The sequence below is a fragment of the Harmonia axyridis genome, chromosome 5 (genome assembly GCF_914767665.1).
Source record: "Harmonia axyridis chromosome 5, icHarAxyr1.1, whole genome shotgun sequence".
Lineage (NCBI taxonomy): Eukaryota > Metazoa > Arthropoda > Insecta > Coleoptera > Coccinellidae > Harmonia > Harmonia axyridis.
Window position 1 is genome coordinate 28,333,295 of NC_059505.1, and position 25,899 is coordinate 28,359,193.

Genomic DNA, 25,899 nt, shown 5'->3' on the forward strand with positions numbered 1-25,899 from the left:
CTCAGTCGGTAGAGCATTGGACTTTTAATCCAAGGGTCCCAGATCTCTGAAGTGAAAGGTTGTCCTCAGACCGCTCTAGTTGTGCCTAGTTTACCTTTTAAAAGTGTATGTCAAAAAGACCGTTGAAAGCGACATTCCGGCGCCACGCCGCATCCCAACTTTCGAAAAGGTCTCAGAACCTTCAGTGTGATTGTTAAATTTACCTGCTCTCGGGTAAATAGTGAACAAGTGAAAGCGAGTATAGTGCATTTTAAATTCCTCTGAGAGAGGAATTTAAAAAAAAAATGAACGTTGAAAAAATGGAGATTCTTCATGAATCTTCCGACTACAGTGACCAGGATGGAGAGGCCCTACTAACGAAAAACAACATAAATTCTGTTAACTTACCGACGATAAACTGCACAATAGAGAATGCAAGCGTTCTTATTGACGGCCGATTTACAATTACGGCGGTGTATAATAGACCCAGCAATAATTTCACCACCAACTGTCTAAGAAATATCTTATTAAAAAACAAACATTCCATAGTGCTTGGAGACCTGAACGCTAAACACGAAGAATGGAATTGCAATTGTAGAAATTCCAACGGCAATTGTCTCTTCAGCTTCCTTGAATCAAACAATGAAATTGTTTTAAATGTCCCCAATGGACATACCCATTTTCCAATGAATTCTAGAGCACCAAGTACAATAGACTTGGTGCTTACGAGAAATATAAAATTAAATTCGGCTCCAGATTCAAGTTGCCAACTTGGATCTGACCATAACCCCGTTATTTTCTCAATCAACAGCAATATCGAAAGTAACCCCGAAAAGCTGGTGTACAACTACTTACCCACCAACTGGGAATCCTTTCGCAAATTATTAGACGACAAAATTGTAATTAACAACAAAATCGAAACCGCCTCGGAAATCGAACTGGAGATCGAAAAATTCACGAAGGCCCTCAAGTACGCACGCGACAAAACCACCCCGAAAGCCCCGAAAAAAGATGAATTTGATAAACTTTCGGAACACATTATCGACTTGATTAAATTTCGGAACAAAATTAGAAAACGATGGCAAAACCACCGCAGACAAGTCGATAACGAAACTCTGAATCATTATACTCGTGAAATTCATCGGGAAATAAAAATATTTAAAAACGAAAGATGGGAACAAAAACTGTTGAAACTAAACGATAATAGAAAAGCTTTTTGGAAAACTTCCCAAAATTTTGCGAAAAAGTACTCCCAAGTTCCCATCTTAGTCCAAAATTCCGCGGAATTCGTAACAGAAAAGGAAAAAGCGGACGTACTTGCGGACAACTTCGAATCTGCTCATCATATCCCCCAGTCCGATAACCCAGAACAGGCGAACATCCGCAAAGTGGTGGAAGATTTCCTACTAAAAAATAACACCAACATACCAATTCATAAACATAAGTACCTGACTAACCCGACGGAATTATATTTAGAAATTAAGAAACTCCCACTACATAAAGCACCTGGTAATGACGAGATAGATAATAGGCTGATTAAAAATATCTCTAAAAAGGCATTAGTTCAATTAAACTATATCATCAACGCCATCTTCCGAACCCAGCACTGGCCTTCGTGCTGGAAAATGGCAACTATCACACCTATTCTTAAAGCTGGGAAAGACAACACCTCCCCAGCAAGCTACAGACCAATCAGCCTACTATCTAACCTCGACAAACTGACTGAGAAAATACTCATTTTAAAAATCAAAGACACTATCAAAACCAATAAAATCCGAGACGATCACCAATTCGGATTCAAGGAAGGTCATAACTCGATACAGCAAATCTGCAGAATAGTCGTAGACATTATTAATAATTTTAACAAGAAAAATCACACAGTCATGCTTCTCCTAGACATCGAAAAAGCCTTCGATAAAGTCTGGAAAGAGGGCCTGATCTATAAGTTAATCAAACTAGAATTTCCAAAATTCATAATAAAATTAGTTCACTCCTACCTCAGCAATAGGAAATTTGTAGTTAAAATAGGAAATGAAATCTCCGACCCTAAGAACATCGCTGCAGGCATTGTACAGGGCTCTGCTCTCGGACCTAGGTTATTCAATATCTACGTCCAAGACATACCAATGCATGACAAAACCAATATAGCACTCTACGCTGATGACACAGCTATATATGCTCATTCAGCTTTTGCGGAAGAGGCTAACAACGAGTTGAAAAACCATCTCAAAATCCTACAAAAATATTTTGAAAGATGGAAAATAAAACTGAATGAGACAAAAGCCGAACAAATCGTGTTTAGCCGTAGAGTCATCAACAAAACCATTGCAAACAACCTTAAAATAGGCGACACAGTAATTAGCCCGAAAAGGTGTGTAAAATATCTGGGAATTGAGCTGGACGAACGATTGAACTTCCACCGCCATATTAAAACTTCTGTGAATAAGGCATACGCCGCCAAAAAGAAAATGTACCCCCTGTTGTGCAGAAAAAGTACCCTTACCGACAAGAACAAATTATTAATATATACAGCATACATACGACCACTAATGACATACGCAGCTCCGGCCTTCTGCCACCTAAAACCTACCCCCCTGAGACCTATACAGATCTTACAGAACAAAGTACTGAGACTTGCCCTAAAAAAGCCCTACTACACCAGAATTACCGACCTACACGAAACCGCAGCCATTCCCACCATACGCGACTACTACAACAAAATATCGAGCGATTTCTACGAATACCAGTGTAATACGAACAGCGTTACAAAAAATATTACCAAAACTAGATTCCACGGAACTAACCCCAGACTCCCTCACTCCCTTCCTTACCAACACCTCCCAATTTTCCTTAAACCTCCCTAAAATAACCCCCAAAATCAAATCGCTATTTCACACTGGCACTATCACATACCGACATATTGGAAAATATGTCTTGTCGACGAGGTCCGAGGAATGTTAGAACCGTCAATGCAAATGACGTGTCCATCGCCCCGAAATCGTAATGTTCAATCGGTCCACGGGTTTTGACCCAACAGCGACACGAGCGAACTTACGACGCAAGGGAGTGGGCACGCTCTAGCAATTGGTGGCCTAACCCATTCGCATCTCGCCGGCTAGCCTAACCAATATAACTGTAAATTGTAAATATGTATATAACTGTTGAACATTATTGTATATAACCCACCCCAACCCATATTCCCCCCCCAAATTATTTAGATCAGGTTTTTAACCTAATTTTCCTGAATTTTCCCTTAATATTGAAATAAATAAATCATAAACAAGCAATCGCCCTACTCCCCAATTACCTTAAGTTTTCTATAACATTTTTATGATAATTATTGCAAATACCCCAGGGTAGAAGCTTTATATAGCACCATTGTTTCACATGTCTTATTTACTTAAAACATAACTTGTATATACCAATATTATAAATAAACGTTTTTGATTTGATTTGATTGAATCCAAGGGTCCAGGGTTCAAGTCCCTGCTCGGGCGAAACGTTTTGGCAAGAGTACCTTGAGAATCGCAGCAAAAACTGAAAATTGATAGCAATTTGAAAACCAAAAATCTGTCAATACTTAAAATACTCAAATATAAAATCAAAGTATGTACTTTATTTATAATTTGATATAATTTATTCGTAATTCAATTTGACATTTTTAATTGTAATATGAGTTGATAGAATATTTGGAACAGTTTTAGAGTTATTTTAATCCAATATTTCTTGGAAGTGTTCTTACTTCGGAGAATTTTCTTCAATATAATTAATGTTCTTAGTATGCTGCTCGGGACAAACGTTTTAACAGAATACAGAATCGAAGCAATAATGAAAATTGATAGCAATTTGAAATGCTAAAATCTGCCAGTACATAAAATGCTGAACCACGCACTTTTTCCTCGTATATCATGACTGCTTTCTCACTCTCGTGAATAAACCAGTCAATAGTCATATTACGCTCATTCGATCATATAGATAAAATTTCCAAGCCCGAATTCAATTCATTATAAATTTCATAAACGCCACAAGAATCAAAATCCCGCGCGTCATCTCGATTTTATTCACATCAAAAAAAAAAAAAAAAACAAGCGCCCTCCTTGACGGGCCCCCAACAGTAGCAGCTTTTCAGCTCGATATTCCTGGTAACGACCGAAACGGTGCGTTTCCTCGCGTCCCGAAACTGCCCGGTTTTTTGTCGTCCTCTTCTCTCCCGGAGAAGACGGAAGGGTGTCGTTAAAAATTCACGCCCTCTAAAAAGCCATCTCTCCGGCCGAACTCTCCATCCTTCGATATTTCGAAAAATGGGGCGGTGTGTGCAAAAAGTGTTGGCTCGTGACTCGATTTGCCGCTGGAGAAGGTCCTCTTCCCGTCGACGCTCGTCCGCTTGTTACCGACATGATGAATATCCCGAATTTTATAAGTGAATGAGAAGTAAAGGATCGTTTATCACGGAGGCAATAAGTGTCATCGGCGAAATCTTTTTTTCTACGGGGAATGCACCGGAACCGGCGAGAATCTGAATTTATTGTTCCTCACATCGACGACGGGACCTAGGGCGTATAAGAAGAATACGCTGAAAATGCGATATTCGGATATGTAATTGATGAATTCGGCGAGGGACGTACGATTTCCAGAGAATGATTACGGCCCGGTCGTATACAGGGCGGAAGGATGTACAAACCAACATAGGAATATTTAAAATCTAATTTATATTAAGCAGCCCGGGTAGCTCAGTCGGTAGAGCATTGGACTTTTAATCCAAGGGTCCAGGGTTCAAGTCCCTGCTCGGGCGAAACGTTTTTGCAAGAGTACCTTGAGAATCAAAGCTTTGCAAACACTGAAAATCGATAGCAATTTGAAATGCAAGAATCTGTCAATACATAAAATACTGATATATAAAATCAAATGATTTTATTTATAATTTGATATAATTTATTCGCAATTGAATTCGATATTTTCAATTGTATTATGAGTCGATAGAATATTCAGAACAGTTTAAGGGTTATTCTAATCCAATATTTCTTGGATGTGTTATTCCTTGGAAGATTTTTTTTTATTATAATTAACGTTGTTTCTACCCAACTTAGGAATCTTTAAAAGTCATTATTTTGATAAGCAGCCCGGGTAGCTCAGTCGGTAGAGCATTGGACTTTTAATCCAAGGGTCCAGGGTTCAAGTCCCTGCTCGGGCGAAACGTTTTTGCAAGAGTACCTTGAGAATCAAAGCTTTGCAAACACTGAAAATTGATAGCAATTTGAAATGCAAGAATCTGTCAATACATAAAATACTGATATATAAAATCAAATGATTTTATTTATAATTTGATATAATTTATTCGCAATTGAATTCGATATTTTCAATTGTATTATGAGTCGATAGAATATTCAGAACAGTTTAAGGGTTATTCTAATCCAATATTTCTTGGATGTGTTATTCCTTGGAAGATTTTTTTTTATTATAATTAACGTTGTTTCTACCCAACTTAGGAATCTTTAAAAGTCATTATTTTGATAAGCAGCCCGGGTAGCTCAGTCGGTAGAGCATTGGACTTTTAATCCAAGGGTCCAGGGTTCAAGTCCCTGCTCGGGCGAAACGTTTTTGCAAGAGTAGTTATCTTGAGAATCGAAGCTTTGCAAAAACTGAAAATTGATAGCAATTTGAAAGACAAGAATCTGTCAATACATAAAATGTTGATATATAAAATCAAAAAACTTCATTCATATGTAATTTGAAATGATTTATTCGCAATTCATGACATGATGAATATCCCGAATTTCAAAAGTGAATGAGAAGTAAAGGATAATTGGTAATTTAATAAATAAGATTTTTTATTTCATCTATTAGTGCAAGTGATTCTCGATCATCCAGTGATGTTGATCAAACGACACATTATTGTAAATTAATCTATATACCGGGATGCTCTCAGCAATTGGCAAGAATAATGAGCAATCTATCAAACAAAGTAGTTTTTTATTATAATAAAACTGTGGGCAAATTGTTCAGTCGACTAAAGGATGGCAATCCGTTGATGAGACATTCTAATTTAGTATACAAAATAGATTGTTCAAATTGTGCTGGCAGTTACATAGGCCAAACAAAACAGTATATAGGGTCGAGGTTGAAACAACATGAGAGAGATTGCAAAAATCGTAGTGAAGCAACAGCATTATCACAGCATGCAAAAATTAATGACCACTCCTTTGATTTTAATAATGTAAAAATTTCAAATAAAGAAAAGAATTGGTTCAAACGAACATTTAAAGAAATGGGTTTTATCAAGAGAATAAAATATTCTGTGAATACACGCACCGATATTGGTAGTTTGAGTTCGGTGTATTTTAACTTAATTAAAAAGGTTAATGTAGATAGTTTTATTACGCGGTAGTTCGTGTTTCGTTTTGAATCGGGTGTTTAGTATATCTTACACATTTTAATGCAGTCTGTCTTGCCTGATACTTTTGTTTATACTGATACGACTTATTTGATGTGGTTTTTAATGCTATCCTGAGAATGCCATTTTATTGTATGAACATTAATTTGATGATTTCGATGTATTCGAATGATTAATAACCGTTATTCATAGGGTGAGATTGCTTTTTCTTGTAATCTTATTGTTTCCTTGGCCGACCTGGCGTGAATTGTTTCATGTTGTTTTGCTTTGTATTTATATTCATTGTTATTTTGTCATCTAGTTCATATTTCATATTTATTATTGTATAGCGACGTCATTTTATGTATTTTTTAACTTTATTGCTACACCAATTGTATGATCCATGCCGTTGTTTATAAATTGGTTTTTGTTTTTAGCCTGATGAAGCAGCTAAATGCTCAGAAACGTTGTCATTGAATAAATTGTATACAACTGTTCTTTGTGACTGATATTCCTCACCATCGAATTTAATCCAATATTTCTTGGATGTGTTCTTCTTTGGAAGAATTTTTTTTAAATTTAATTAACGTTGTTACTGCCCAAGTTAGGAATCTTTAAAATCATAAATATGTTAAGCAGCCCGGGTAGCTCAGTCGGTAGAGCATTGGAACAAAAAACGGAACTTTTGGCAGAAACCTATGAGAAGATACATGACATAGGTCCGACAAACAGCTCCGAAGATAAAAAAATCATAGAAATTGTAGAAAATTACTTAAGTAGCCATACCAGTACTAATAATGAATCGAAAAAGTTTCATACCAACCCACTAGAAATAAAAAACATTATTAACAACTTAGCAAATAACAAATCCCCAGGAATAGACGAAATTGATAACAAACTGATCAAAAACCTCACTAAAAAGGCAATCGTGCAACTCAATTATATAATCAACGCCATAATCGACTTGCAACACTGGCCGAATACATGGAAAATTGGACTAGTTGTTCCTATACATAAAAGTAGTAGCGACAAAAAATCACCACTTAATTACAGACCGATCAGTCTGTTATCAACGCTCAGTAAAATCTCCGAAAAAATTATTCTCAAAATACTAACAAAAACACTCAAACACACGGAATTGCATGAACCGTATCAATTTGGGTTCAAAGAAAAACATAGTTCCACACACCAAATCTGTAGAATAGTAATAGACATTATCAACGAATTCAACAAAAAAAAGAACACAGCCATGCTTTTTCTAGACATAGAGAAAGCATTTGACAGGGTCTGGATCCAAGGTCTTACTTACAAAATGATAAAACTCGGACTTCCCTACTTTATCATCAAACTAATAAATTCATACCTTTCGAACAGAAAATACGTAGTAAAAATCGGCAATAAACTATCGTCCATCAAAAAAATTAAATCAGGTGTACCTCAAGGAAGCGTCCTTGGACCCAGACTCTTTAACCTCTACATACACGACCTTCCAGGTTTTCCAAACACAAAAATGGCGCTATTCGCAGACGACACTGCATTATACGCTCACTCCTTTCATTCGGCAATAGCGAACAGATTGCTACAATATAATATCGACAAACTAACCGAATTTTACAAAACCTGGAAGATCAGAGTAAATGAGAAAAAAACCGAACAGATCGTGTTTAGCCGAAAACTAAACGACAACAAAATCTCAATTCCTCTTAAACTTAACAACCATCCAATCACAGCTAATAATACGGTTAAATATCTGGGAATGGAACTAGATAGCCGACTTAATTTTCACAAACACATTGAAAAAACTTTAATAAAAGCCAACGGGGCAAACAGAATCCTGTATCCTCTAATGTGCAAGAATAGCCGTATGAATCAAAAAAATAAAAAATTAATATACACTTCCTTAATAAGACCAATCATAACGTATGCGGCACCGGCCTGGTGTCACTTGAAATCATGGCCGACACGACCGTTACAAATTTTTCAAAACAGAATGCTGAGGCTTATCACTAACAAGGATAGATACACAAGAATCACAGATTTGCACGAATTAGCAGGTATTGAAACAATAAAAAATCACATAGATAGAATTTCCGCGAACTTTTACGAAAAAACGAGATACGTGAGCGATCCCGTTAACAAAATAACTTTGACTAGAAAGAACTCGAAAAACGCCAATGGAAAACATGCCCTTCCCTACGAGCATTTACCCATATTCAATAGAAAACACATTAGCTACAAAAATAGCTAACATGTAGCTAATTACTACTGTTATTGCTACTGTAATTATTGTTGTTTTTGTTGTTGTTATTGTTGATGTTATTTTTTATATATCATTTTATATATTGTTGATACTGCTTAAGCCCAAGATACTGGGAAACAATGAAAACAGGTTTTTCTCTACATTTTCCTGTGAATACTATGAACTTCAGTGCTAACTTAACACATAAAAAAAAAACAAAACCTCTGAATATCTAAAGGCGTCCAGCCAAAATATTATTATTATTGTAGGTAAATCATGTATAGATAGGAACTACTAAAATATCAAACAACAAATGATGTAAACCATTATAACATGTACATATTAAAATATAATAAAGACTATAAAAGCAAAAGCAAAGCATTGGACTTTTAATCCAAGGGTCCAGGGTTCAAGTCCCTGCTCGGGCGAAACGTTTTTGCAAGAGTACCTTGAGAATCGCTGCGAAAACTGAAAATTGATAGCAATTAGAGAACAAAAAATCTGTCAATACATAAAATACTCAAATAAAAAATAAAAGTATGTACTTTATTTATAATTTGATATAATTTATTCGCAATTCAATTCGATATTTTTAATTGTAATATGAGTCGATAGAATATTTAGAACAGTTTAAGGGTTATTCTAATCCAATATTTCTTGGATGTGTCATTCCTTGGAAGATTTTTTTTATTATAATTAACGTTGTTTCTACCCAACTTAGAAATCTTTAAAAGTCTTAATTTTGATAAGCAGCCCGGGTAGCTCAGTCGGTAGAGCATTGGACTTTTAATCCAAGGGTCCAGGGTTCAAGTCCCTGCTCGGGCGAAACGTTTTTGTAAGAGTACCTTGGGAATCAAAGCTATGCAAAAACTGAAAATTGATAGCAATTTGAAATGCAAGAATCTGTCAATACATAAAATACTGGAATATGAAATCAAATTACTTTAGTTATATGTAATTTGATATAATTTATTCGCAATTCATGACATGATGAATATACTGAATTTTATAAGTGAATGAGAAGTAAAAGATCGTTTATCACGGAGGCAATAAGTGTCAATGAGCGAAATCTTTTTTTCTACGGGGAATGCACCGGAACCGGCGAGAATCTGAATTTATTGTTCCTCACATCGACGACGGGACCTAGGGCGTATAAGAAGAATACGCTGAAAATGCGATATTCGGATATGTAATTGATGAATTCGGCGAGGGACGTACGATTTCCAGAGAATGATTACGGCCCGGTCGTGTACAGGGCGGAAGATCGAGTAAAATATGAAAGATTAACATATCACTCAATAAGTTATGGGCCCAAGTAATAAAAACTTTTTTCTCATAAATTATCGTGGATATCGTAATAGTCGTGGATCGCTTCAAAAGATGATCAGTTTTTTCAACGCGGGATTCGTTCGCTGCCCGAAAGATGGAAGAAAGTAGTGGCCAGAGATGAACAATACTTTGAATCATAAATATATAACCAGTTTTTCACAATAAGACCTCGAATTTCGAAAAAATAAACGATGAAAGCAAAGTTGTCCGCCTACGTAGTATCATAGTATAAGGAATTCCTTATACTATGGTAGTATTTCACATAATGTAATGGATGAGTCTGAGAATTTTAAATAATAATACAAGACAGAAATGTTCAATTTTTCACTATACTTTTTCCAATAAATCTGAACATGTGACCTCAGTGGTGGCTTGAATATTGACTTCCAATGCTTCAAGAGTTGCTGGTTTGTCGGCATAAACCAATGACTTAACAGAACCCCATAAAAAATTATCGAGAGGCGTTAAGTCGCACTAACGAGGAGGCCAGTTAACAGGACCACTTCTAAAAATAAAATTGTGAGTATAAATTGATTATGATTCGACTTCAATTCTTACACAAGCTATATTTTATAGGCCAAGATCCTCACGTAAAATTGTCCACGTAATCGAAGGACAACAAGTTAAGATCAGCGACGTATCGACATTTCGGCGTCTTTTTCAATTTTTCAACGCACATTTCTTTGCCTTGTTGATGGTTTTTAATCGAGAAGAGTAAAATTAGTTCGAAAACGAATGGAAAAACTGCACTATGAACTCCGCAAACTGATTTATTTTCCACAATGAGTGAGCGTTGTTCTGGCGTTCAACGATTCTTGATGAATTGCCAAACCTTATTGAACAGATATGTCAACAAAGTTTGACATTCTCAACTGTCAAACCATAAACAGCAACCATCGAAACTTCTCATGCAGCTAAAAAAACAACGTTGCATAAAAAAAAGTTCATGTTGAATCCCTTCATTGAGCACCACCCTTGACCAATTTCATGCAATCAACGCTCGTCGACTTGGAGAAAGTAGACGGGAACTCCGGTTCTTTTACATTCAACATTCGAGTATCCATTTCCCAAAGTGGTTCGGGAAATTTGAAAACTACGAAATAATGAGTTTCGCCCTCATTTTGGTGGATCACAAGTTGCGGTGCGGCCCGTACCGTATCGATTCGAAAAGCCCGAGGTTAACACTCAAATCATTTCCCGACCGGAAAATTCCATATTCGCTCCAGGTCGTCGGAAAAATGTTATACACTCAAAATGAAAATGTAATTAGTACTTTACTTTTCGAGCTGCGTGTTCTAATGTTCGGAGTTCCGACGACGACGTGTACACAAAACAAGGTTTTTCATCTCCTTCGCAGCGTAATTACCCAAAGCATTTTTGTTTCCGATGGAAATTTTCCATCGGGAAACTTTAAAGGAGCATTCGGCTACGGGATAATTGAGTTAATGGATTTCCGATATCCAATGAAAACAACGGACCGCATCACTGGTACCAACTGTAGAGACGATTGATTGGAATTGTTTGTCTTCGGTGATTTCGATTCGCATCGCTGTGGAATAACTCATTTGTTTCGGTGACAGTGAGTTTTTGTTCATTATTTCCTAAAATAAACCCGGGGTTTTGAAGAAAACTGAAGAACCGCGGACTTTTTAATTGGTATATTATTCTCGTTTTGGTTCATTTTCAATCTCCATACTTCAAAATATTGAACGAGCTTATTATACAGGGTGATTCGCCGCGATGGCCTATTAGACGTTTATAGAAAACTAATCATAATTTTGTGGTGAAAATTTGAACATTAGGGTTTGAGGCAATGATCTATCTCCCAGAAATATTTTCACACCTCTAAAACACATTCAAGAAATATTGGAATATGTAGTACAAAAAAATATCCAAAATATTCTCTTGACTCAAAGTATAACAATGAATATTGAATTAAATTGTGAATAAATTTTATCAAATTATAAATAAAGTCATTTAATTTTATATTTCTGTATGTTATGTATTGACAGATTCTTGAATTTCAAATTGCTATCAATTTTCAGTTTTTGCTTTGATTCTCAAGGTACTCTTGCAAAAACATTTCGCCCGAGCAGGGACTTGAACCCTGGACCCTTGGATTAAAAGTCCAATGCTCTACCGACTGAGCTACCCGGGCTGCTTAAGATAATTATGATTTTAAAGATTCCTGAGTTGGGCAGTAACAACGTTGATCAAATTTTAAAAAAATTCTTCCAAAGAAGAAAACATCCAAGAAATATTGGATTAAAATAACCCTAAAACTGTTCTAAATATTCTATCGACTCATATTTTAATCAAAAATATCGAATTGAATTGCGAATATATTATATCAAATAAAGTACATACTTTGATTTCATATTTTAGTATTTTATGTATTGACAGATTCTTGCTTTTTAAATTGCTATCAATCTTCAGTTTTGGCTTTGATTCTCAAGGTACTCTTGCAAAAAAGTTTCGCCCGAGCAGGGACTTGAACCCTGGACCCTTGGATTAAAAGTCCAATGCTCTACCGACTGAGCTACCCGGGCTGCTTATTAAAACTATGATTTTTAAAGATTCCTCAGTTGGATAGTAACAACGTTAACTATATTAAAAAAAAATCTTCCAAGCAGGACACATTCAAGAAATATTGGATCAAAATAACCCTAAAACTGTTCTGAATATTCTCTCGACTCATATTACAATAAAAAATATCGAATTGAATTGGGAATAAATCATATCAAATTATAAATAAAGTCATTTGATTTTATATTTCAGTATTTTATATATTGACAACAACGTTAATAATATTAAAAAAAATCTTCCAAGCAGGACACATCCAAGAAATATTGGATCAAAATAACCCTAAAACTGTTCTAAATATTCTAGCGACCCAAATTACAATTATAAATATCGAAATAAATTGCGAATAAATTATATCAAATTATAAATAAAGTCATTTGATATTCCAGTATTTTATGTATTGACAGATTCTTGCATTTCAAATTGCTATCAATCTTCAGTTTAAGCTTTGATTCTCAAGGTACTCTTGCAAAAACGTTGCGCCCGAGCAGGGACTTGAACCCTGGACCCTTGGATTAAAAGTCCAATGCTCTACCGACTGAGCTATCCGGGCTGCTCAACATAATTATGATTTCAAAGATTCCTGAGTTGGGTAGAAAGAACGTTAATTATATTTTAAAAAAAATTCCAAGGAAGAACCCATCCAAGAAATGTTGGATTAAAAGAACCCTAAAACTGTTCTGAATATTCTATCCACCCATATAACAAATAAAAATATCGAATTGAATTGGGAATAAATCATATCAAATTATAAATAAAGTCATTTGATTTTATATTTCAATATTTTATATATTGACAGATTCTTGCATTTCATATTGCTATCAATTTTCAGTTTTTGCAAAGTTTTGATTCTCAAGGTACTCTTTGCAAAAACTTTTCGCCCGAGCAGGGACTTGAACCCTGGACCAAATTGCGAATAAATTGTATCAAATTATAAATGAAGTCATTTGATTTTTTAGTTCAGTATTTTATGTATTGACAGATTCTTGCATTTCAAATTGCTATCAATTTTCAGTTTTTGCTAAGCTTCGATTCTCGAGGTACTCTTGCAAAAACGTTTCGCCCGAGCAGGGACTTGAACCCTGGACCCTTGGATTAAAAGTCCAATGCTCTACCGACTGAGCTACCCGGGCTCCTGGTAAATATTTGAATTTTGAAACTTGTTGTGTTAGTGCTTGGACGTACGCCACTTTTTTCAACAAAGTTCATGGATATGAAGGTCATATCTAGAAAACCGTTGTAGGTGATTGTTCCATTTTTTTTTATTGAATTCCCGAAAAGTTTTCAAGTCTTCTGCAAATTTATATATCCTTCTACAGGTGGTCCGGAGATACTTCAATTTTAAAAAATTTCTATTCATTCAGAAGGTAAAACCTGTATTTTTTCGACTCTGGGATACCCTATAGACTTCATTTTTTGTTGAAAAAATTAAATTAATTGTAAACAATCAAAGATAAGCCAAATCAAAGAAATGATCAAAATATTTGGAAACACTCATTTTGACCACGTGAAAAAACAAAAACATAAGAATTCTCTTGGAGTAGTACGAAATGACTGCATATTTTCAGCTGAATATATACGCAGATTCGAAACGGTGAGCGAACAACTACGGCTCCACGTCTCCCAATAGACACAACCAAGAATACAAGACGAGTCAAAGTTATACGCGTTGTTGAAAGCTCGCATGAATCTTTCAGCAGACGCGCCACCTATGTGTCAAGCCCCGAACCTATTGACTGACGTAATATCGTCGATATCCAAGAAATTGTTAGCTCAGTCCCCCCGATTTCAATTATTCAGCGATCACCAAGAAGCCGATGAATAATTAAACCTGCAGAAGTCACAACGAACACGCCGCTGTCATGGTTCAAGAATCCCAAATGGGACGTAGTCACATGTGCGTAGCTAATATATACATGGAATGGCGGTCGTGACCAAACTGCCAAAACCTCATCTCGGGGCCATATGCGGAAAAAGAAGATCGCGGGAGACGCGACAGGCGGATGAATTTTAAAAATCCGACGCCATAACTCACAATCTTCGATCTGGCGACCGGAAACCTATCGGCCCCCCTTAAGGGGGGTCGCCTGCCCCCGGGGAGTGAGCGGAAGTCGCGGACACCGCTGGACGGACGCGCGAAAGCATTAAAAATTAAATTTAGCATTTGCAGCTACGTAGCTGGGTAGTTATGGACCCCAACCAGAACTGCAAAATTTTACACTACCGATTTATTTTTTTCCTCGTAGAAAATTACCGATAATTGAAAAAAAAATTGGTTGACGAACTGAAAATTCTCTGCCATTAATAATAATAATATTAATAGTTTATTGTGACATAAACATGAATCGCAGAGGCTGAAGCCTGTACGCGATAAGTAAATTTTACGATCCAATACATACCACACTTCTCCACTCGACGTAGTTCGCGAAACACCTCTCGAGTTGCGCTCTCGTGATGTTTCGTGAACTACGCCTCGTGAATCGGTGTATAATCGAATATTGTCTTTGTCTATACTCTTGTGATATTATAACTGATTATATAACTCATGTTTTGATGAACCAATAAAATCCGTAATTATGGCGTATTATCAATACGTGAATATACGTGGTATAATAAGTTAAAATATTACAAGAACATAGACAATATTCGATTATACACCGATTCACGAGACGTAGTTCGCGAAACATCACGAGAGCGCAGCTCGAATGGTGTTTCGCGAACTACGTCGAGTGAAGAGGTTCGTATAATCTAAATATATTGTCTACGCTCGAGCACTGCATTTTGGTAATTCAATGACATTTCACTGAGCTTGACTTCAATTTTTTGGCGAACATCTAAGAATGTTACTATGGAAATGATCCCAATATAATAGGAGGCGAAACACCAAACACCAAAACGATTATACCACGTCGTCAAATACACTTATCAAAACGCCGTAAGTATATGAAATTTACGGATTCTATTGGTTGATCAAAACATGAGTTATATAATCATTTTGATGTTTCGCCTCCTGCCATATTGTGATCGACCAGTTCCATAGTAACATTCTTGAGACGTTCGCCAAACAGAAAAATTTGAGGCAAGCTCAGTGAAATGTCATCAAAATGCAGAGCTTTGGTTATAGTTATTGAAATTATTCGTTATATGATTGTAACGAATACCAACTCGAGCATAGACAATATATTTCGATTATACGAACCTCGACGTAGTTCGCACTCGAGCTGCGCTCAAGTGATGTTTCACGAACTACGTCTCGTCTATGTCTATACTCATGTGATATTATAATGGATGATATTCCATTGGTTTAAAGGCAGTATTCAGGTTCAATTTGGACATACTATTATTAGTTTCTTTGGTTTATTAACTCGATTTTTAACATGGGTTCCATTCGATTTATGGTTATCTGTGTTATTATGTGTGCTCAAATGAATTCTCTATAATTGCACGTTTGATTCCATTCTTTGCAGTTATAGTTTTCATAGTTTCTATTCAGATTTCAGATTCTATTTCAGTTTCGCTGTTTACTTTGGATAAAGCTGAGGTAAGGTGTAAATGATTGATGGAAATGCTGAATATTTGTAAAGAAGGTCGGTTTGAGTCTGATGCAATGCACAGGGCCGGCGTTAGGGGTGAAACAGTAAAGCGATCGTTTCAGGTGCCTTTATTTGAGGGGGGGCAATTCGGACAAGTTTGCTGCGTTTGTCAACATTCCTTGCAATAAAAAATCTCCAAACCGCCTTTATGATGAATAACACATGGCAGCCCAACCAATGTGAACAGAATTCTCTATTACCCTCATTGAAGGAGATATTGATATACATTTTTGCATTTTCTAAAATATTTTCCATTGTCCATCTCCATTGTTAGGTTTATAGGTAAAATAGAGCTAAAATATGATACTACTCGGGCATCGCAAATCGTATCGTGCCTCAATGGACTAGTTTAGTGATGTTGATAATACTATATTTGAGACAATAGAATTAAAATATAGAGCAAAACTGATAAATCAGTGAAAAAATTTTGAAAATCCATCAATAAATGACTGAGAAATAGATTATTTAAATTTACTTATTTTAGCGCGGAACGTCTTTGGTCTGTGACGTCACGGCTCTTGCCTGTGATCGCTACACCATAAATAACGTTTAAATACTTTGCCGCGCCAAGGCTCTCGCGCCGTTTGTAGTTGTACAGTGTGGTTTTAACTTGAGTTTTGTTGTTATGTCACCATAATGGAAGAAGGCTTCGTGAAAGGACAAAGTGACAATTTGCCTAAAATAGATATAGTCGCAGTGATGGAGTTTTTTTTCTTCAAATCCATCTTATGTCAGTGCAGAAATAAAGGGAGTTACAACTTTTCAAGTAAGTATCTACTTTTGAGTTTGCTCCATCATGATTCAACTTATAACGATGATTTATTTAAAAAACGTTTCATAAACAGTTTGTAGTTGAGTACTGGTTGTTGAAGTCTATCAATGGCAAAACATATTTATGTGAGGAGTAAAAAGTAAAAAGAGAAAAAAGTAATTTATATGAATGTATATAGTAAGTTATTTCAGCCATCGTGTAACGAACAAAACACGACACGAACGGCACAAGTGATTGTACACCAATGAATTCGTAAGCACTCTGCGAATACCAGTCGTCTAGTGTGTGACGTCACGACACTTACACGTACTATGAAATTATTCTTCCAAGCGCAACTTCAAAGTCCCATAACTTTTTCATTACTAGAGGTATTTCAATGATTCTTCCACATTTTTGTTTCATTTTACTTAAATTTTTAGAATTAATCCTTAACAAAAAAATTAAAACTAGTCCATTGTGAGAGGCGGCAAAAAAACATCTACTGCTATATGTTACAATAATTCATAAAGACCCTGTATCATAATCTCGCAGTGTTATAAATATTGAAAAATTACATATCGTATTTCGTACGGTTCAGTGCGTTCTGAGTCCCCACTGAGAATAACATCATCATTGCCTAGTCCTACGACAAGTGCGCCACTGTCGGGGGATCGCGGCCCCCCCAGACCCCGGGAGGCCCGGACATCGCCGGACGGGCACGCGGAAGCATTAAAAATGAAATTACGCCGGGAATATGGGGGGGGTTCGCATTTCAGATTCCGTCCTCAGATGTACCGGGAACATAGGGACTCTCCGAAAATTGTAAAATGTATCTTCGAATATAATTTGTTGCGAGGGCGCATGAATATCTATAAGCGTATACAGCAGCTCACTCTTTCATGATCTGGAGTGGATCATATGGAGTGGAGGATGCTTCAATAACCTTCCGCGCGTTCCAGAGGGACTCCAGAATTAAATTTACCGGATATCCAGGGCCTCGGATAGGGATGATGCTACTACGAGAGAAGTCTGATCTCGTTGCAGCAGATGACGGATGTTAGTGAGTTTTTTTTGTTGGGGGAGAAGGTAGCATTCAGTTCGAACAAGGCTAATGGTTTCTTCGAAAAGAAGAATATTAGGTAGGTATACGGGGATTTTCTTCGATGTGTTCGTTATTTTCAGATCGGGTTTCGGAGGTATACTTTGTTGATAACTCACTTTCGGAGACCACCACAATATTTCTACATCGATGGAAGTAACATTCCTAATTTGATAATTCCTCAAATATCAAGAAATATGGTACAATATGACATTGAACAAGATCTTCAAATACTGTAGAGCGGTATGACTTTGCACCACTTTTTATAGTTTTCTTGGTGTAACTTTTTCGTTTTTTTGTGAAATGAGTCCTGAGCAAAGTATGTTTAATTTGAACATTTTAGTTGTCGACTGCTGTGGTTTAGAATCAGATGAAAAGGTGCACACTTCTTTTTTTTATTTTTAAAAATTTGGCAAAGTGACCCACAAATCGGTGCGAGTTTGCCAATGCCTTAAAAATGCGTTTTTTGGCAGTATATGTTAGTGCACAATTGCCTCCGGGTTCAACCATATATCTATTGTTAATTTTATTTTAGAGTTCTTCTCGGAATGTTTTACACTTTGGAAGCTGTCTGTATTGAAATGTTTTCATTTCGAACTGCATTGATTGCTCGGATTAGTGTTTTTCCGTATAATTATCAGGTGTGTGAATAAGTCTTTCCCGTTTTTTGTAAGAGATGGCGCCACCAATACTGTGCGAGTATTTAATGGTTACATATGTCATAATCAAAGCTTATTCATCTGTCAACAATTCCACACTAACACATTAGTTGAAATTTTTTCGCATCATAAATTTTTGAAATCGTGAAAATGTCGAAATTTGAGCCGAGTCGACGTCATTTGCGGGAAGTTTCACTTTATTGGTTCAATTTGAAGAAATCTGCTGCCGAGGCGCATCGGTTGCTTCAGGAAGCTTATGGAGAAGGTTGTGTCGATGATTCAAGTGTTCGCGGATGGTTTCGACGCTTCAAAAGTGGCGATTTCGACGTGGAAGACAAGGAGCGTTCCGGGCGGCCGCAAATCTTTGAAGATCAAGAATTGGCGACTTTGCTTGATGAAGATTCGTGTCAAACGCAAGAAGAACTTGCTGAAGCATTGGGAGTTGACCGAACAACCATTTCCAAGCGTTTGAAAGCCATGGGAATGATCCAAAAGCAAGGAAATTGGGTGCCGTACGAACTGAAGCTGAGAGACGTCGAACGGCGTTTTTTCACTTGCGAACAGCTGCTTCAGCGACATAAAAGAAAGGGTTTTCTGCATCGTATCGTGACTGGCGATGAAAAGTGGATCCGTTACGATAATCAGAAGCGAAGAAAATCATGGGGACTACCCGGCCATGCATCATCATCGAGGGCCAAGCCAAATATTCATGGCGCCAAGCTCATGCTCTGTATATGGTGGGACCAGCTAGGTGTGGTTTACTATGAGCTTCTGAAACCGAATGAAAGGATCACAGGCGAGGTCTATCGACGACAATTGATGCGTTTGAGCCGCGCACTGCGAGAAAAACGGCCACAATACTCCGACAGGCACGACAGAGTTATTTTGCAACATGACAATGCTCGCCCACATGTTGCACAGCCGGTGAAAACATACTTAGAAACGCTCAAATGGGAAGTCCTACCCCACCCGCCGTATAGTCCAGACATTGCTCCGTCTGATTACCATCTCTTCAGATCGATGACGCATGGCCTGGCTGACCAGCACTTCCATTCCTACGAGGAAGCCAAAAAATGGGTGGATGACTGGATAGAGGCCAAACCGGTCGAATTTTTTCGCAACGGGATTCGTATGTTGCCAGAAAGATGGGGAAAAGTTGTAGCTAGCGATGGCCAATACTTTCAATAATTCATTTGTAACCATTTTTTCACAATAAAGGCTCAAAATTTGAAAAAAAACGGGAAAGACTTATTCACACACCTTATACTATATTTCCTTGCATCCAATTTCTTTTTTTATCGACGACCCATAATTGTGTCTCAAAATAAAACAGGTGAAATTTGGTATGTGGCAATGTCTCCCGTCAAAGAGTCCTATTAGAAAAAATTTCCGAAATGTCGAAATCCTCTCAACCAAATGTTTTCAGTTTAACTAATGTAAAGTAAGCTGTTAAATATATTTCGATGTACCGTTCGCCATATTTTCTGCACAACTCCTAGTATTTCGCATATATACCCACGTTAAAAAATTACCCGCTCACATAACATACCACAGCACACTATTCAAAATACGCCAGACGACTGCGACAGTTGCAACATGTGGGTATATAGTGTGGTTAAAGGTTCCGATTCGTGATGTCTGTATAAGATATTCCCAACTTTACGAAAACAGAGTGAAACTTAAAATATTAGGCAGTTCGGCAAAGTCACCTCCGTTGGCAAAGTCACACCGCTCTACCGTACTTCAAATTATTCAGTGATATTTACAAAGCATACAGGATGATCTGCAAGCTCTATGACAAAGTTTGACAAATGATAATTGTGATCAATCTGAACATTTTTTCCCATAAACATGGGTCTGATCGTTTTCGTTTAGATGTTACAAGAATTTGAAATAATTTATTTTCATGTTTGAATAAACAGTAGGCCGACTAATGAAAATACCAGTTGATATGACAACTGGGATTTTGTCGATGATTACTCCTACAACATGTTCAAAATAATAGATTCATTTTGATTGCCATGTGATCGAGGCTTGTTACGCTAAGAACAGTGTCAACAACAATCATAATGAACATGTTTGGGCATTGCAAAATTTATACGCCATTAGACCAAAACGATTCCAGCAACGTTTCAGTGTCTACGTTTGGAGTGGGATTTTGACCAAAAATGATATAGTCTATCCAAAGTCACTTGGAGGAAGCCAGAATATTTCGATTAGACAAGGGTTGTACAAGTTTCCAGAAATTCCTTTGGGACCAGCGAATTGATTGCTTACCTAACAATATTTTCAAATAAACCCTGATATTTAGCGGATCGCGATATCCACTTCAAAGGAACATCTATGGCCAAGAATTTTTATGGACTAGTTCAAGTGACTTTGGATATATGTACTATACCAGTAGATTTTATAATTGATGATTTAAATGCAAATTTGTATGACTATTTTTTTGGCACAACCTTTTTGACTTAATTGATGATCTAGAACTGAATATTTTTGGATATATGTGGCATCAGCATTATGATGCACAGCCTGTTTGACTTCATTGGCATTGTCACACAGATTTTTGAACACCCTTTATAAAAAATAAATACTTTCAATGGGCATAAACACATATCAAAAAAATAGCAATGGAAAAAGTAAAAGTTAAAGAGAACCCTAAAACTCAATGATGTCACTGGCGCCATATAGAAAAGCGTTTCTATCCTTTGAAAATTTTACCGTTTTCTTTTTGAGGTAAGCAACAAACTCACCATCGTTTAATTATTCTATTCAATTATATATATTCTTAATACCTCAAGTTTTCAATGGCCTTTCGATAGATAAAATACATCAAACTATCAAAATAACTAGCATATTTTGTTGAAACACACGTGGAAATAGAAAATACTTAACGCAAGGAAAATGCAAACAATCAGCAAAGAAAGAAAACAGTAATCTCAGTTTATTTCAATTCGATTTACCTACCTAATTGTATACAAACGCAAATTCACGAAGACGAATACGTTTAGTTTATTGTTTATGCTTCACAGTTCAATGAACTACTGTCTCTTTTCGTGCTACGAAGCTGCCCCTGCAATCAAAATTGATAACTCACACACGCTAATGTAACTACAAATATCTCATCTTCGAATATGTTTGCCAGTAGAGATTATTTCAACTGGCTCGTTGGTCTAGGGGTATGATTTCCGCTTAGGGTGCGGGAGGTCCCGGGTTCAAATCCCGGACGAGCCCAAAAATTTTTGGAATTTTTTTTTGAAACTCAATTCGGTGTTACTTGATTCACAGCAAATACGATAAGTTTAAATACACATAATTTTTCTTACGTAATTCATATCCTATTTGTATAATTTACAAAAAATAGAATTCATATCCTATTTGTATAATTTACAAAAAATAGAATAACTGAAGAATATTCTTAAAATCTATGAGTTTTGAGTAACATTTCCAGATTTATGATATAATTCAATTCTGAGAAATAAAAGTTTGATTCCAATTCATTATCCACAAAATATTTCAAACCTGATCGTTGAAAATAAAGGAATAAGAATTATACTTGCTAACGGTGTAGTAAGTGAAATTAATATAATTTTTGCTTTGAGTTTATTTTCTTTCATGTTACATATAGTCATGGGCGCCCGCAGGGGGAGGCCAGAGGGGGCCATGCCTATCCCCCTGAGATTTTGATTGCCTCATTTTTCAGCACAACACCCTCAATATTACTTTCTCAATCCAAAGGGCATGGAAAAAAAAAAATAATGGATTCTCAACAATTTTTTCGGTTTTCAATGACAATCATGGACGCCTTATCGTTTTTCAATAATTTTCATTTTGCCGCCCCTGATAAAAATTTCTGCGGGCGCCCATGCATATTGTGATTTGTTTATTAGGAAGCAAGCATTGATGAAGAAATAAATTCGGGGCTTATCAGATCATAAATCAACAAATAAATAATAATAAAAAAATGAGGTTTCATCCGAATCAGACTTCAAGTTTGATAAACACCTCATAATTAATTTAGAAATCCTCACACTAATCGAACTAATTTGTTGGTCTTCATGAAAAATCATCAATTGAAAAAAAATAATTGGGCTCGTCCGGGATTTGAACCCGGGACCTCCCGCACCCTAAGCGGAAATCATACCCCTAGACCAACGAGCCAGTTGATAACTATCGAATAGTTAGTAGCAATTATTTACAAATTGGACAAGAATTAAAATACCGTCGTAGAAATATCAGCGAGAAAGGAAAATATATCTGATTCACCTCTGTGAAGATACCTAGTTATATTCCAGACGTATCGCCGTCTAAGATCTCTCGCACCAGTTACAGACGATCTAATTTCTCCGGTTACAGCCCCGAGCTTACTCTACACGAAATTTTCAGTTATCACGAATTTCGCAATTATCTCGCAATGAGAAACATCGCCGAGATAGGGCGAACGGCTAACTATGTAAAAATGGGAAACATTAACAAAGGCCGGTGCGAAATGAAAAATGGCGGCGTCACGTGTATATGATGAATGGACGCTGTAAATTAGAAGGAGCGTCTAGCTTGTCAAAAACGCCCAGACACACCTGAACAGGCTGCTTTTCAAATCGCCGGAATTTTTCCGGGGCGAAATTGCGCAGTTATAAATTGATCAAACTCGATCATGTGGTTCGTACTACCTCGATTTTTTTTTCTAGGTATCAAAAAGTTAATGATGTAGGAGTATGAGTTGACTTCCGGGCTTTCATTCCAACACTTCTGGTTCATTACCGGAAATGATAACGATTGAACTTTTGATATTTCCGGAAATCGGGTAGGTATTGTTTCACGTTATTTTTGAACACCTATCAGGAACTGTGGTTTCCTTTGGAAGAATTCGTCCAATATATACGAGGTGTTTCATAATAACAGTGTTTCAAGGGTTTCTATCGAAAATAAGTCTTGAAATTTCCCAAAACATTTCTGAACTAAAAACGAAAAGGAAAATAACGACAATATATTTTTTTCTGAAATCATACTTCATTGGTGTGTTCCAAAGTGTCTAGGTTGTGTTTAGTATGCGGCTTTATTTCTTGTTTCACTTTTCATTGCCAGTTTGACTGTTTTTTTTGTAATGTTTATATTGTGATTTTTTCTATTCTGAGCGGCTTAAGGCTATGCCTTCGCTCTAAATCATGGGTTCCCAACAAGTGGTCCGTGGACCACCAGTGGTCCGCAGAAGCCAAAATATGGTCCGCGAATGGTTCACAGTTTTTCATTTTATATCCACATACTCTTATATGGAATAAATTCGCATAAATAAGAACGCACTGTATCATACATCGCCAGGCATTAGCTTCTGATACTCTTCCTGTGTGCCTCAATGATACGCTGCAAATGGCCATAAAAGTTGTGAAAAATAGCAGTGCCTTGAATACACGCCTCTTCAAAAAATTATGCACTGAAATGGACTCTGGCCATGAGGACTTCTTTTTCACACAGGAGCAGTGAAAACGTGTATCAAATTTTACAGGAATATTTGCAAATCATCATTGTAGTATAAAAAAATTTATTTATCTGGAAATTTTACCATCCTATATCTTAAAAGTTAGCACGTTTACGACATACGTTCCTTTGATCTTGTTTTTAAAATGGCTCCAAGCATCACCTATTTCAATATAGCATATTAATAAAGAAAAACCTGTAAAACAATTTTACACAAATATATTTGCTTTGTGTCATTGCACTCTCCTTGGGGTTTAGGAAATTGTTTATAACAAAAATAAACAGTAATATAGAATTATAGAATAATAATGCAAAATCAATAAAAATGTCAGTGCATTAGGTTGAGGGACGATTTCACAGACGTAATTTTTCTCAGAAATTATAAAGAGACCAAAAATTATTAAATGAACTTCATAACTCCATGCATCAACGACAATTATCAATAGTGAAATTACAATTATTTTGGATGACACTGCAAAATTCAATACACAAATATTGAACGTAATATACAGGGTTATTCACCGCGCTGGCCTATTAGACGTTTATGGAAAACTAATCATTGTTTTGTGCTGAAAATTTGCATGTTGGGGTTGGAGACAATGATCTTTCTCCCTAAAATATTTTCAGATCTCTACAACTGGTTATACCGGAACCAGACTACTACTTCCTTATTTCGAATGGTACCCCCAGTATTTTATTGCATCATTAGATTTCAACAATATGCCATACTTTGGGTAAAAACTCAATGGTTCATGAGTTGATGAGATTCTTATGCAAGAAATGGTGGCGACGGGGACTCACATTTTTTATATTGCTGCCAAAAATGCCAAAAACCTTTATCATTTCTGATACAGCAAGTACGTAGTATGATAAGACCGTTTTCAATTTGGATAAAAAATGTACAGGCTGTTTATAACGCTATTCCTAACTCTGTGTGGAGTAGTCTGTGACTCAGAAAGAAACTAAAATTCGATGTTTGGATAACTAAATTTTACATTTTATGAATTCTAACTAATTTTTTGTAGGGATTGTTCAGAAATTTATAAACCAATGCAATTTTCAATTACGAATAATTCATTACAATTCTTGAAATGTCGAATTTTAGAGTCTTTCTGTGTTTCTGTCCGGAAGTCACAGACTACTCCTCACAGTTAGAAATTACGGTTTTTCCTCATTTAAAATTCTTCCTCGATAACCCTTCATTCAGGTATGGCGATTGCATGAGTAACCCCCACTATTTTTTCACGAAAAATCGACTAAAATATAAAAATATAGGCTCTAATTTGAAAATCTTTTGATGAATTTGAGTTGGCCAAGTTCATGATCTTCTGATAAGCACCCTGTACATTTTTCGTCCAAACCGCGAACAGGTTAATAATACTACGTACTTGCAGAATCGAAAGTCAAATAGGTTTTTTCGAAAAAAACCTTTTTTTTTAGATATATTCATATATTCCCCCTCGTCCCAATTTTTTTCATAAGAATCCCATTAACTCATGATGAGTTTTTACCTAAGGTATGGCATATTGCCGAAATTGTTGTCAAAAATGCGATCTAATGATGCAATAATATACTGGGTGCCCCATTCGAAATAAGAAAGTAGTAGTCTCTTTCCGGTATAACCGGAAGTTGTAGAGATCGGAAAATATTTTAAGGGGAAAGATTGTTTCAAACCCCAATATGCAAATTTTCAGCTCAAAATTATGATTAGTTTTCCATAAACGTCTAACAGGCCATCCTGGTGAATCGTCCTGTATATGTGCGCCAGGCCCGACACCTATTGAATGACGTACATCATTGTTGTTCTTACTATTATTCTCTT

At 36.3% G+C, this 25,899-nt stretch overlaps 9 non-coding genes across 9 annotated transcripts; 5 read left to right on the forward strand and 4 right to left on the reverse strand.

Moving 5' to 3' along the window:
• Window positions 1-4,698: 4,698 nt before the first annotated feature.
• On the forward strand, window positions 4,699-4,771 carry Trnak-uuu. Its single transcript has one exon. It is a non-coding gene; the product is annotated as a tRNA-Lys (tRNA).
• A 326-nt stretch (window positions 4,772-5,097) lies between these two features.
• On the forward strand, window positions 5,098-5,170 carry Trnak-uuu. Its single transcript has one exon. It is a non-coding gene; the product is annotated as a tRNA-Lys (tRNA).
• Window positions 5,171-5,496: 326 nt separating this feature from the next.
• On the forward strand, window positions 5,497-5,569 carry Trnak-uuu. The gene has a single exon. It is a non-coding gene; the product is annotated as a tRNA-Lys (tRNA).
• A 3,771-nt stretch (window positions 5,570-9,340) lies between these two features.
• On the forward strand, window positions 9,341-9,413 carry Trnak-uuu. Its single transcript has one exon. It is a non-coding gene; the product is annotated as a tRNA-Lys (tRNA).
• Window positions 9,414-12,002: 2,589 nt separating this feature from the next.
• Trnak-uuu lies at window positions 12,003-12,075 on the reverse strand. The gene has a single exon. It is a non-coding gene; the product is annotated as a tRNA-Lys (tRNA).
• Window positions 12,076-12,393: 318 nt separating this feature from the next.
• Trnak-uuu lies at window positions 12,394-12,466 on the reverse strand. The gene has a single exon. It is a non-coding gene; the product is annotated as a tRNA-Lys (tRNA).
• A 1,094-nt stretch (window positions 12,467-13,560) lies between these two features.
• Trnak-uuu lies at window positions 13,561-13,633 on the reverse strand. The gene has a single exon. It is a non-coding gene; the product is annotated as a tRNA-Lys (tRNA).
• An 8,131-nt stretch (window positions 13,634-21,764) lies between these two features.
• On the forward strand, window positions 21,765-21,836 carry Trnap-agg. Its single transcript has one exon. It is a non-coding gene; the product is annotated as a tRNA-Pro (tRNA).
• An 855-nt stretch (window positions 21,837-22,691) lies between these two features.
• Window positions 22,692-22,763, reverse strand: Trnap-agg. The gene has a single exon. It is a non-coding gene; the product is annotated as a tRNA-Pro (tRNA).
• Between the last annotated feature and the right edge of the window lie 3,136 nt (window positions 22,764-25,899).